Raw genomic sequence first — 14396 nt, 5'->3', positions numbered from 1 at the left:
GGGGGTGTGGGGGGGCTGGTAGGGGTGGGGTGGTAATTTTTATTTTATTTTTTTACATTTTTTTGGGATAGGGGGTAGGGGGGCTGGTAGGGGGTGGAGTGAAGTGATAAATTTTTTTATTTTTTTTTGTTTTTAAAGCTTTTAACAAGATTTCTATTATAATATAAATAAATATGGTTACTCATATTATCCATTGGATAACTCGTTTTTACCCATTTAAAATGTGAGTAGAGTCGAGTAACTTATTCATTTTTATTTAACTCGTTTTTTGATCGACTCATATTCGATTCGATTCGCTCGTTTGCCACTTTAATTCTGCTTCATTGCTTTCTTTCTCTGAAGAAACAACCCTTGTATATTCAAATATCTCTTTGTTGAAAAGAAAAAAATTATCCTATAGCCTAAAAAAAGGCTTTTTGGTGCAGGAAGTATTCTGGTTCATGCGGTGTCAGGGTCCAAGCTCCATATCCCAAGAGAACGTGATGCACTCTGGTGCAAGTGTTAGTGTACAATTTCAGGGTTCAAATTTTTGACCTACAGGTCATAAAAAGATAACTCTATTGTTAGCTCCGAGGGCTTCTCTTCATTTACATATAGTACTATTTTTTTTTTGCTATATTATAAGTTTTATTAGAGTATACCAGTGTACTAACTAAAACATAGCTAATTGTTTAGTTGATATAACATTTTCACTTCTCATTACCTCTTTATATATGGTATTATTTGGATTGCACAGCTAGGGTCTTCATCTTCCAGCTTAAATGCCCATTTACTGTAGATGTATGAATAGATGAAAATGTGGAGAGAATGTATCATTGAGGTTACAACAAAGTTTATAGGCTTGGTGCTTTTATTTTGTTGAGCTTCACTTGCATATACCCTCCTTTTGTAGTCTGGTTTTGGTTGTATATATACACCAACAGAAGTAGCCGTCGTATGTTGTTATTATGATTAAAAACATTTGAATTTAAATATATATTTACCAAATATTATCAACTTTAAAACCAAACCAAAATAAAATTAATTTATTTAATTGGTTTGGTTTAGTTTTCATTTGAATCGGTTTTTACCTAAACCTTGAACCAACTCGTAGATTACTAAAATATGACTTCATCAAACACACTTTGGAAAACGCATTAATGTCTTCAACTCTGAGACGCCAGGTTGGCCTTTACAGTTTACACAAACAGAAACAGAAACAGATGAATCTGATTTTGAGGATAACAGCATTCACGCCCACTATTTCCAACATGCTCAAGGCACATTTTCGTTGAAAATTTTCTTTGTTGGATCACAATCCATTTTCAGCTTTAGTAACTGGAATTTGCAATACTACCACAAGACGATGCCCAGTTAACTACACATTCTATAACCTTGGGACAGGTTATCACCATGTACCTAAGTTTGTTACATGCATGAAACTGAGCTAGACGATGATCAGGAATTCATAAGACTATTCTATTAATCCTGAAACACAACGTTTCAGACTGAGTTGGTGCAGGATTGATTACTGATAGACCTTCTTCTTGTTCAATACACAAAATGCTCTCAGATTTTCGTCAATCATGCTATGTGCTCCCCTCCTGCTTGAAGCTCTGCTGCATTCATGGAAACAATATATCATACACAAATAGGAATGTTTATTGAAAGCTTGACAAAAGGAGTACTCCTGTGACAATGTCAGAGAAATGCCTTCATAATTTAACATCTTTAAACTTCATATAATCTTTCACAGTTAACAACATCAGCAAGCCTCTTAACACTATCATGTATTAACAATTAATCTCTTTGCTTTTCCCAATTCCTGTCCAGCAAAAGGGAAGGTGACATTGCACGATGATAAAACCAATATGGGATAATCAACGTCTTCTACAACCATTTTCTTTTTTCTTATAGGTATGACAGACCGCCTGCTGTTTCATCTGAGAAACCTTTAATCTTTGTTCCTGTAATATCCTGATTACCCTTTTACATATGGGGAAGATAGATATATAACAGAACAGAACTTCAGAATACTTATAGAGCTTCAAGACAAGAGGTACTCTTTCACCTTCCAGTCACCTATCCTACACTACTACATTCTCCTTCAAGGCATGATAAACGTGCTTTCAGACTGTCACTTGAAAAAAGCACTTGGCAGATCCAGATTTCCATTTTGTACTTTCTAAGGGAAACATTCTTGCTCTATTTGCAGGATCGCACCATTGGATAGGTTAAATATTCGGTTGGTAGATCAGAACTTTTATTTTTAATACTTGCAAAAGATTCTCCCCAAGTTGCACAGAATTCTTGCCTATAATAGTCATCCTCTCTAATATTGCTACTTGAGAGTTGAGAACTCTAAATATGAAAAGTAACTATATTCCAAAGCCTAATAGATATTAGAAGCCCTCTCTTATTTGTTATCTAATATTCCCTACAAATTTGGAACAGAGCCTACAGCCTTTACTTGAATAGCTTCAATATAAACATGTCTTTGAAAGTGCTACAGAACTCTACAAACACTACCTGAGGCTTTAGATGATATGTAGACAAGATTAAGTCGTAGATATTACTTGCTCAATATAAAACAGAAAGAATTATTAAAAATTAAAAGCGAATAGCAGAAACTGATCTCAGCGAAGACTACTTCAAAAATATCTTTACTTCGTCCTGCCAAAAACCATTTCTGCACATTTCCCATGAAACCATTAACCATCCAAGTCAAACCATCAGGATTTTAGCATTCCAATTTCTAGATCTTTAGATTGCTTAATGAAAAGAACCATTACTGACATAACATAGAAGGTACACACTAAGTAGTTTCCAGGAAAACATACAACTCTCATGTTGTCTCCATGCAGAATCCTCAGCTAAGCATAATAGTAGTAAATGTTTGCATTTATCAAAAGTTACTTCCAATCAAATAAAGCTGAATCTTTAATGGACAATATTAATGATGATCAAGTTAAAAATGTCCATGCCTTTAGTAGAACCAACTCAGAGATAACTGAAATTCATTGTCTACTTACTATCAGCAACACAAACTGCTCAGAATTGACCAATGACTAGCATATTGCAAGCTGAGAAAGCTACTGTTTCATTACCTGTGTTGCATAGGTTGAGCTTTGTGCAAGAAACTTCAAATACTCTTGCTTCTTTATATCAAAATTGAACCTTGAGCGTTCTAGCAAAGCCTGTTCCCTCTGCATATCTTCTACAGTTCTTTCTTTTTTCCACCTCATCTCCTTTATCTGTCTTTCAATTTCGAAGTAGTTTTGCGGCAGATTTGACCTTCCAGAGCTCTTTGGGAATTTCACATTTATTTCCCTTTACACAAGAATACAAAGGAAAAAAAAAGACAACACCAACATAAATTCAGAATATATAATTTTACGACAACTTAGTTATGCTATATCAATATAAACCTAGGAGGAGACATTCTGCCTAAGAGAGCGCAAGAGCAGATAATTGGCTGAAAAGTATGTGACTATAACCTTGGGTCCAATCCCTGAAAATCGCATGAACTACTCTCTCAAATTCAGATATTTTATGATAGGGTTATCTTTCTTGATTATATTATATGATTTAGTGTGGTCTCTTGTTGATCTTTGGATGAAGAAATTCACTGATAAATAGTGTGTCAACCATACTTGAAATGAAGTACAATAAACACATTGATAAAAACGGTTTGTAGCATCCTTACTGAGTATGCATAAATGACAGAAGGCCGAAGGCTGTGCAATAAAGTACAATAAACACAGTGTTGGAGACCATCAGAGACCGATTTTAGCAAGTTCATGAAGGCTGTACTACTGAACTCACAAACTTAAAGCTCCATCACATAAGTATAAACAATAAACATATCCACTTCAGAACTAATGCACAAAGTTAAGACAAGGTATTATAATGGTATATCACTCAGAAAGAATCAAGTTATTTGGAGATCAATAAATTTAGGGTATCACCACCCATACGACCTGAAAAAGTACGCACCTCCATGTCATCCATGATTGAGTTCTAAACAGATGAAAATAGAAAAGAATTGTTTCTGTAGTTCCCGAAATACAGAGAAATAACTTTTTAAGACAAGCTTCTTTACCTCTTGCCCAGGGAGAACACACCGTTATGCTTTATCATCCCACCATCCAGGGATATGGCTCCATGTCTAATACAAGGGAGAGCCTGTAGCATATCTTCTCTTGTCTTGTATACGTGCAAGCGGGAAAACAGGTTATAGAAAAGAGTCTCTCTTAGACCATGACCGGAGATTGTAGCACAATATAAGTTCACACTGTCTATGTTGACCATATTCACAGCAAAACCAAGAAAACCAGGTGGAGAGTCCCCATTGGGTAATCTTGGCTTCAGAATATCAAGCCTCCTTTGAGGGTCATCAGCTATGAAATCATCAGCATATGGTCTAAAATGAACCGAAAGAAGGAAAGGCGTCATATGTATGTAAAAGAGATGCATCAGTTTTTACAAGAAACATAATTTTGACCGCAAACCTTAATTTTTCAAGACAGATAACAAGAAAGCGGCCATCCAAAGGCTTTCCAATAGAAGCTCCAAGTCCATGAAGACCCAAAGTTTTGTTTATGCGACCTTCCTTGTCGTATGTCTCCAGCGCTTTAATACCATCACACGTCTTGCAAACAATTGCTAGCATAGTCTCAAGTCCCAAATAATCTGAGAGGAGCCTGGATTTAAGAGATCAAATATACATGTCAACCATCAACAGAAAAAACTGTCATTATTTCCCCTACTTGAAACAGCATGCTTCCCAAGTTCCCATATCATCATAACTAATTTAAACAGAAAGAGATTCATGTTTTTCTGAATGTTCTTCGAGACTACAGAGATGTGTAACAAAAACATGGAGGCAGGTAAGAGAAAATGTGGGAACAAATATTACTCAACATCAAATCCCACGAACACAGGACATTTTGTGCTTGGGGTTTAAGGCAAGTTGAGACTTTCTAAACTCTTTTAAAGTGTTTGTGTTGGTAAATGCTGATGTGAAGGGGTAAGGGCGTTGGGAGTTCCGTACAAGTGAGATGACGAGTACTTATGCATGTACTGGTGCCATGATAAGGGTAGAAGTCGAATACTGACTATCTGACTGATTTATCATATCAATATATGTTGGAGCATGGTATATGAGCTTTTTGGTTGTTAAATGATCACTCAATTGGCATGACATTCATGATTCATGATTATCCATAAACTTAGAGCGTTGATTTGATGAAAAGGCATTTATATATGTTAATGACATATATTTTTCGTATCTGGGTACTCATGCTTTCGTATGAGTTCACATACATAGTACATTGATGAATCATATGGTTCTTTTCCAATAGCCTACGTACAGGATCCAAAGGTATTGAGATACAGTTTCCTTTCATTTGGTTTTTCTCCGATAGCCTACAGGCAAGATCTGAAGTTAGAACATGGACCTCGCGCCCCAATGGAGCACAACCAGCCTAAAGCAGGTGGCGTGTGTGTATTGGTGCATTAGCCAGCATATCACATGCATTGCATAATATCAATTTGTATGCTTTATGTGACTTCTTACCTGTTGAACTGATCTTACTTGTGATAGTAGACTATTGGTAGACTCTGAGTTCAGCTGATTATTTCCTCTATCCTAATATTCTATTGATTCCTGATTAATATATTGGACTCTGATTTTCTGTTGAGTGAGCGTGGAGGCTGGTATGGTAAGACCAACTCTCGTCATTGCTTTACATAGGGTCGATTATAAATAATAATAATTCTTAATGAGAAATTTGTTTATCAATTACAGTTCTCACTCGAAAAGATATATGTCTATTTTTCACATACATTATGTAACAACCCGCATGGTCATTTTGTGCTTTTGAACTCCTTTTCCCAATTTGGCCTTCCTTGTAACCTTATTATGCTATTTGACTTGCGGGAATGGATGGTGTGGTTCTTGAGGTGATCGGGTGTGTTACAGAGAGAAAATTAGAAGCTTTGTACTCATGTCACCAAATTGTGGGGGTTGTAGCTCGTACATTTTGCACTCTTTCATTCTATCGCTTTCTTAATGGATAGATTCTATTTGTTGCTTTTACTCCCTCTTTTCGATAAATGAAATGGACTTGGAATGATGAATGCTTCACATATGGCGTTCGGGCAGGTGCCATCATGGCTTAGGATTTCGGGTCATGACATTAATCCTTAACACTTCCCATGAGATGCAAACTTCAATATCCACGATAAGAAGCTAACATTAACACCACAATATATTTACTTATTGCTGAAGTGAAAACCTATATACAAACAACCCCATTTTTGCACACAATTGTTTTAAGCACATCTCTAATCAATAAGAATATCATTACGTAACTAAATCTTTACTTCTTAATCTTAAGCTGGCCACATGTCATCATTCTAATTGAGACAGAAACAAAAGATTCTATAATTTCAACTTTCAAGGACATGGCTGAAGAAAACTGGGAAGAACTGTAATGTAGCTAAGCAAAAATTGTAATGCAGCTATATTATGGCTAAAAAGGCAATAAAATACAGAAATTGGCATAAAATTAACCTGCTAAGATTATCGTCATCAACGTTCCCAAGCATAGCAACAATTCCCACAACATCCTTCATCAAAGGAAGATGAGAAGCTTGAGTTCCATGATGACGTTTTAGCTCGTACCAGATGCCAGCTGCAGATTTCTCATGTACAAAGATGTGTCCAAGTGTCTCCTCCTCACTCTGTACATGGGAAAGTTCCTCATTTTCAGAACCAGATTCGCTTGCTGTCTGATACTTGCAAAGAGCAACTACAGTACCCACAAACACAAAATGTGAAAAAGAGATCTTGATATTGTAGTTCTCTCATGTGAATACTTTTTTTTGAGACAAATATTATAGTTCTCTCATGTGAATACTTAACTTCATAATACAAAGAGTAAATTCATCGATTAAAGGATACCCACTGATGCAACAAAAATAGCTACTAGAATGACCCTATTAGATTTACACATGCACCACTTCACACTACTCACTGAACTTAGCGAAAAGGAAGGTACCGTGCATATCTAAGATTGAATTATCCAATCTGTTCTTCTGAGCTTTTAGGAAACTGATATTCTCTTCATGATGTTTAAGTTTCAGACCCATCTCATGCACAGCATCCTCAAGTTTCTGCAGTATACAGCTGGTACTTTTGACTGATTGATTTTGCAAAATATTAAAAATGTGGTAAATCTCAAGTAACAGTTGTGAATGGATAATCCATTAATCACAAGAAAACACTAATTTACAGATTACATTTCCAGCAAGATGAAATGATACAACTGGTGCAAACTTCTTGCATAATGTTAACAACCTTGGAATTGTAGACAGCTGCCTCGGCAGTTCCATTTTGCATTGTGTCCCTTGCAAAAGAATAGGGATCAGACTGACCACCTTGATTGAACCTCAACGGATCATGCACAACTACTGGATTAGCATTAATTGGCAACTGAAACAAAATAATAACAAAATATTGCGATCAAATTTTCTCATCAAGGAAAATCTGCCAAAGACATCTAATCAGTAGCTTGCAGAGTTTCCTATCACACCAAGTGTTGAAGTAACTATTAAGTGTAAATCGTAGCAAACCTTCATACATATTTTATTCTTTTTCCATTTAGAATTGAAGTCCACTGGATTTACCCTCTAGATAAAGGTCGATATGCAGATTAGCATATATGCTATAGAAAAAGGAGAATCTAATCCGAGGCTGTAGATATAAAAATTCCACATTTTTAGGAATTCAGACCACTTGACCAGACGTTAGGCAACTGAAAAGAAACTCATTTTAGTTTGCAGACTAGTTTATATATTTGATGTCAAGCATACATTAGTTAAAGTCTTGAAAGCTAGGTCCTGTTGTAGATATGAAATTTTAACAGAGTTAGGGCCTAAGGGGGTCTAAAAGACGCATCATTTTAGAATATTGCTACTCATCATTGCGGTCGCAACTGTTCCAAACAGTGCAGAAAAACTAAAAGAAGAAGAAAGTAGTGCCAGGACCCTGAGGTTTTACGGAATAATCTGGCAAGCGACTTTACAGTCAACTTCATTCTGACAGACCAACATTCGACCAGCAAGTCCTGCCTTATACCATCCACAGCAGCAATTCAACTAAAGACAACCCCTTCCCCCCACCCCCAAAATAATAATAATAATTTGTCTAGACCAAGTCCAACCAGTATAATTGAAAAATTAAAAGAATAAGAAGGAAATAGTCAAGGTAGGAACAAAAAGTAATCTGAAAGATCCAATTAAAGAGCCCTCGAGTATAAATTGACCATAACTTTTAGTGCAAAACCTTCGAATTCCAAGCCAATCTTATGCTGGCACTATCCAGAAAACATAAATAGCTTAATAGGATATATATGACAACCTTCACATCCTCAGATCCCATGACTAGAAGAATCAGGAAAGTCCAACTGTCCCCCGAATGCATTTAGCTTTATATCTGAGTCAGTTTTTCTTCCTTATCACAGATATCTTGCTCTCTTCCTACGTAATTCATACAGGTGATGCCACCTAGCTTGGAATTGAATGTAGTTGTTATTTTTTACACTAATGGTACTTTCACGCCTACTTTCTGAATAATAAATTTTGTTTCAATTTTCTCAAAAATTAAAGTCTGAATTTACACAGGAATTTAGATTTGTTGAGCAGCTTCCTCCACCATTCTTTCTAAGAAGGAGGAGATAGCTAGCATCTTCATCAAAAATGTAGTTGTGGAAATAATCAAACAGAGAACTATGCGATTTGCCAAAATCAACAATTGCTATTAAAAAACTGGAAAGAAACATATCTTGAGCCATAATTTTTCTTAATTATACTACATTTATGTAATGCCTTAAGAAAGGCACTAAAAACACTCAAATTCAAAGGAGAAATATCTCAGATTACATGCATGACATCATTTCCTGTGTCTATTAGTATAATTAAGTGTTTCTCCTAGTTTTTAAGCTTGAGCGTGAGTTTCTATGACAGAAATAGTAGTTAAAAAGACATTTCACGCAACGAGCAGGAGATGAACAGTAGCAAAATGAAAAAGAGAAGCAATAGAACCTTCACTCTGTCGTCGTTCATCGGCATTCGCCCCGTCGTTGTTCGCTGTTGGTCGCCGGCGGTGGACAGGGGTGGATAGATTCTATGCAGAGGAAACAGGCAATCGCGCGTTGCCTGACAGCAAAATGAATTATAGGGCTTTGCTGAATAAATGTCCATATATATGTGTACTTAAACAATAAATAAGAATAGATATTATATTAATTTATAATTGTCCACTATTAATTTGGCACACACCTTAATAAACATAAATAATAATTAATAGGAGTAATATTTCTATATTATCTTTTGAAAATATTAAAGGTATGTTTGGAAAGCCACTTAGACCCTAGTAATTGGAATGGTGTAGGGAATAATTATCAACCTAATAATTACACTGACCTATTTGTTTGTCGTAGTATAATTACAAATGTATTGTTTGGTTGCACAATTGTAATCATAAGATTATATTAAATTTTAAAAATTAAAGTTAATAATTTAAAATTTATATTAGAAAAATAAGGAACTTTATAAATGATACTAAATTAAATATGTAAAATACGTATTATCGTTTGAAAATATATTAATCAATAAACATATGTTCTTACCTAATATTATAAAGAAAATCATTGATTTATATTCTTTAAATTAGTATATTTCAATTGAATTAATCAAAAAAACTAAAAGTACAAGATTTGTGTGAACACCATGAAATGCATATTTGACAAAAAAAAAAATTATACATAAAATATCATTTAGCATTTCATGATGTATCATTTTATTACAAACATGCATTTCACAATAAGGATATGGCGTGATATATTACGAACGTGCATTTCATGTCATATCATTTTATGCTGCATTTTTTTTTTTCCAAAAAAACAAATTCACAATAAGGATTCGAACCCACGATTGTTATTAGAATTAGAAATCACCCTAGTGGTTACTACATGATGTTTATGTGTTTTACTATATTATTTAATGGGCAATGTTAACATGTTACTAGACCCAAATTTAGTCAAGTATGGTAATTGAAAGATCTTTGATGACAGTCTCAATCGTTGAACAAGAGTCTTTGACTCTTCATGCACCACTATTTCATTTCCTGTTTATATACATGGGTAACATGATGTCCGATATCAGATCATGGGTACCGATTACCTGTTGGGGAGTGACAGTTTGCAGAGGTTGAGCATTCATAGGAGCGCGAAGGCCATAAAGGAGTGCATTTACTGCTTCTTGAGTATCAGATGATATTGAATTCGAAGTTGTAGAATCCTATATGATTTGAAACAAGTATTATATAAATTAGATGAATGAACAAACAATTACAAAATGCGATAAATTATTGTAATATTTACCGATTTATCATTCGGTCCTACAACTGCATCTGATTTAATGACATTATGTTGTACTTCATCCAAATTTTCTTGTTGAGATATTTTGGAGCCTCCAATTGCTTCATATTCCTAAAAAGGGATGAGGTACAGCAATACATTGATAAATTAATGTATCATATATATAAATTTCAACTTACATTATCTTTCTTAGATACACTTGCTTTATCATGAACATCTGTCGTGTGTGGAAGATCTGATACATCATTCATGCCTTCTTTATCCTTGCATGTATCAACATCCTATGTTTGTAATATGAAATTATCAGTAATTAATTAATGTATCAATGATATTAGACTGAATATTGTATGAATATAAACTGCATATTTTACAAAATTGATATTAGACTAATACAATTTACCAAAAAAAAAAAGATATTAGACTGATACATTAAAATAAACTGAATAAAATGTAATATTGAATATATCAATGTATCAAACAAGTGTGTGTGTGGTGGGAGGGGGGGGGGTTATAAATGTGTATTTGATCCATTATAAGAACTAATGTATCAATATTGAATAACCTGTAAAAAAAATACGTATCATATACTTACTTCTACAGCCTTCTGTTCGGAAATATGATTTTGTTCTTGAGCCTCCACAACATCTACCTCAATTGGATCATTGTTGGGAAAGTCCATCGCAATCGATGAACTCCGTTGTTCAAACATCTGGTCAGTGCTAGGTGGGTGGGCAAAATGGCCTTCTTGAAAACCTGACATGGTAGTTGGAATAGATGTGCCAGCAATATTCTTCGTGAAGAAAAAAAGATACATATCAAACAAAGAAATTTGTTTTAACGGTAAGTATTTGATAAATAAACTACTACCTCTTCTTCTTGCTTATCTGGATTCCGAACACCATTCACCAACTCGATGTGGTTTAATTTGATTAAATCCTCTAAATGCTGAAATTTTTTGTCAAGCTGAAAATATATAAAAATAAGTTAATATGTAATTATTGTACAAATATACATATTAAAAACTAATTATTACAATCACTTACGTATTTCTTCAGGTATTTCTTAACTTGTTTAATACCTGATTTATCAGAAGATTCTTTACGATCAAATGAAGGACCATGAATATCAAATAAATTACCACCTGAATCTGGAATTGGAATTTTTCGTTTTGTTTGCACAACCAATTGTTCTGGTTGGTTAACTTGAGTAACCTTTGGTTTGGCTGGATGAGCATTCCTTCTCCTCTTTGGAGGGGGTGTAGATGATGTAGTAGACATGCGTCTTGATTTCCTTAAAAATTGATCCGTATGATTAGTAGAAAAGTTCTCAAATTCGAGAAGGTCTTGTGGTTGAACCTGCTTGGACTTGGCAGCTGAAGTATGACGTTCAGAAGGAGAAGTATTAACATTAGCAGGCAAATCAAGTGCTGACATTTCCTCCGTTGTTGGATGTATATCATTGCAAGCATTCTGGATTGCATATATAAATTAACATAATAAACAGGATTATGTATCACTAATCACAAAAATGATACAATAATATGAAGTGAAAATTGTTCATTGTACACTGTCAAAACAAACATTACCGAGTGAAGATGCTAGACATTAAAATGTCAAATTTTGATCAAAACAAACATTACCTGAGTGAAGATGCTAGACATAAACATGTCAAATTTTGGCTTGACCCCCACAACTCGCCAGTTGCATATCCTCGGTATATAACTGCCCTCTTTAACAGCAATTTCATCACTGATTATAGAGGCACATTCATATATCCAAACATTAAGAGAATATGGCATCCCGGCTAATTGATACAACTTCTTTTCTTTGGTGAACTTTTGTCTCAATGTTTTCATCAATTTTGAGAATGCAATTTGTCCCCATGGATATTTTTGATACCTTCCGTCTTCAACCATAAAGAAATGGTGGATAGGTATATTTGTATCACCAAGTTGGGAAAAAACAAACGTGTGAATGAAATATAGGATTGCCATTTCAACGGCATCTTGATTGTTCTCCCATTCACCCATCATAAATCTTTGAACTAAACAACCCTTGTTTACACTATCTTTTGACTCAGGGAAGTATCTTTGAATCAACCTGCTATGAGTGGAATCAGGATATCTAAATTCATCAACATTCCCTGTGCATTTCAGGCCAGTAATAATTGCAAATTCTTTGATAGTGAAATGCAAAATATTCCCACTTGCATGACGAATATGGAGCTCATCTATGTTATCCTGCTCCAGCTCAAGTAGTAGCAGACACTTTGTTATTTGCCCTTGGTAATTGCAGTTAGGGATGTTGAGATATGGACCAAAAATTGTATTCTTAAATAATTCAACACCCTTAACCCCTATGGACAAATTCAAATCTTCTACAAAATCCATGTTGTAGGTCGAACCAAACCTCAAAGAGTGGGTAGGAATTTGTTTTATCTTGTATTTCACAGACTATAATGAGACAAATGAACAACAGTTAAACACATAAAATAATATAAACATGATATATGTTGAATAATGGACAATTGAATTTACAATGACTATTATATTTGTATCTGATACATAATATTAATATTTGTATATGAAACACACTAGACCTTAATAAATGTGTAAATCATATATTTGAATTTGGAAACTCATTATAAATTGATATTTGGCAACTTCAATGATGTTATTTTTGTATCATGTAGATGATAAGTTGGGTTTGACACTTAAATAAGCAGATTACAACATAATATATGTCATTAGTTGGGATTGATACATAATTTAGCCCGTTACAGTATATTTACAACTTGATACATTGAGAACAATATGTAACAAATTTTTTGTATCACTTAATGAAAAGATTGAGAACAACTCAACATTATATTTTTGTATCATGTATATGATATGTTGGGACTGATACATAATACAATACATTATCTTGTATTTATATCTTGATACATTGAGAACAACTTGACAATGTTAGGGTTTTATGTATCAAAAAATAAATTGAATAATTATACATTGTAATATGATAACATTAATTTTTCAGTTATGTATCATATATTTAAATAGACAACTAAATGGAAGATTGAACAGCAAATAAAACACAGAAATAGATCGAAACTCATTACCTTGGGTAGACTAGGCCGAGAAATTGGAGATGATACTTTTCTACCCCTTTTTTTAGGGGTTTTTTCAACCTTCGCTTTTGAAGAAGAAGGCACGTCCTTCTTCACATTCTCAATACTCACATTGGCCATTACTAGAGGATCAAACAATTTTTTTGATCTATTTTAGCCCAACCGACGTCTTCATTGTCCTAAACATGATTAGTGTTAGATGACATTATTTGGGTAATCCCTATACTTAATGAAGGAGCATCATCCATAATGTATCAAAATTTTAATGAAGAAAAAAAAAGTATGAACTATGAGTAAAAAAAAAGGAAATTAAAACAATACCTAAAATGATGAAATCGTTTGACTAGAGTGAGAAACATCTTGAAATTCAAAATTGAAATGATAAGATTATTGGAGAAAAAATAGGGAGTGATTGAAGGAGTGAAAAAACGGGAGATAAACATGGATTAGGAGATGGGGAGTTATGTATCCGGAAGCTAGGTTTAAGGGAGTAAAAAAAGAGATTTTAGTAATATTTTGAAAAGGAAGGGAATAATAGAAAATATGTTAAACAATGTTGTGTATATAAATAATCTTTCCGAAAGCACTAATTTTACAGATTACATTTCCAGCAAGATGAAATGATACAACTGGTGCAAACTTCTTGCATAATGTTAACAACCTTGGAGTTGTAGACAGCTACCTTAGCAGTTCCATTTTGCATTGTGTCCCTTGTAAAAGAAAAGGAATCAGCATGACCACCTTGATTGAACCTCAACGGATCATGCACAACTACAGGATTAGCATTAATTGACAATTGAAACAAAATAATAACAAAAAACTGCGATCAAATTTTCTTATCAAGGA

General features: G+C 34.1%; 1 pseudogene; it reads right to left on the bottom strand.

The window, feature by feature from the left end:
• Positions 1 to 2597: 2597 nt before the first annotated feature.
• On the bottom strand, positions 2598 to 13694 carry LOC125874560 (uncharacterized; annotated as a pseudogene).
• Positions 13695 to 14396: the final 702 nt, after the last annotated feature.

The sequence above is a fragment of the Solanum stenotomum genome, chromosome 8 (assembly GCF_019186545.1).
Source record: "Solanum stenotomum isolate F172 chromosome 8, ASM1918654v1, whole genome shotgun sequence".
NCBI classification, from domain to species: domain Eukaryota; kingdom Viridiplantae; phylum Streptophyta; class Magnoliopsida; order Solanales; family Solanaceae; genus Solanum; species Solanum stenotomum.
This window is presented reverse-complemented; position numbering and strand designations above follow the sequence as displayed.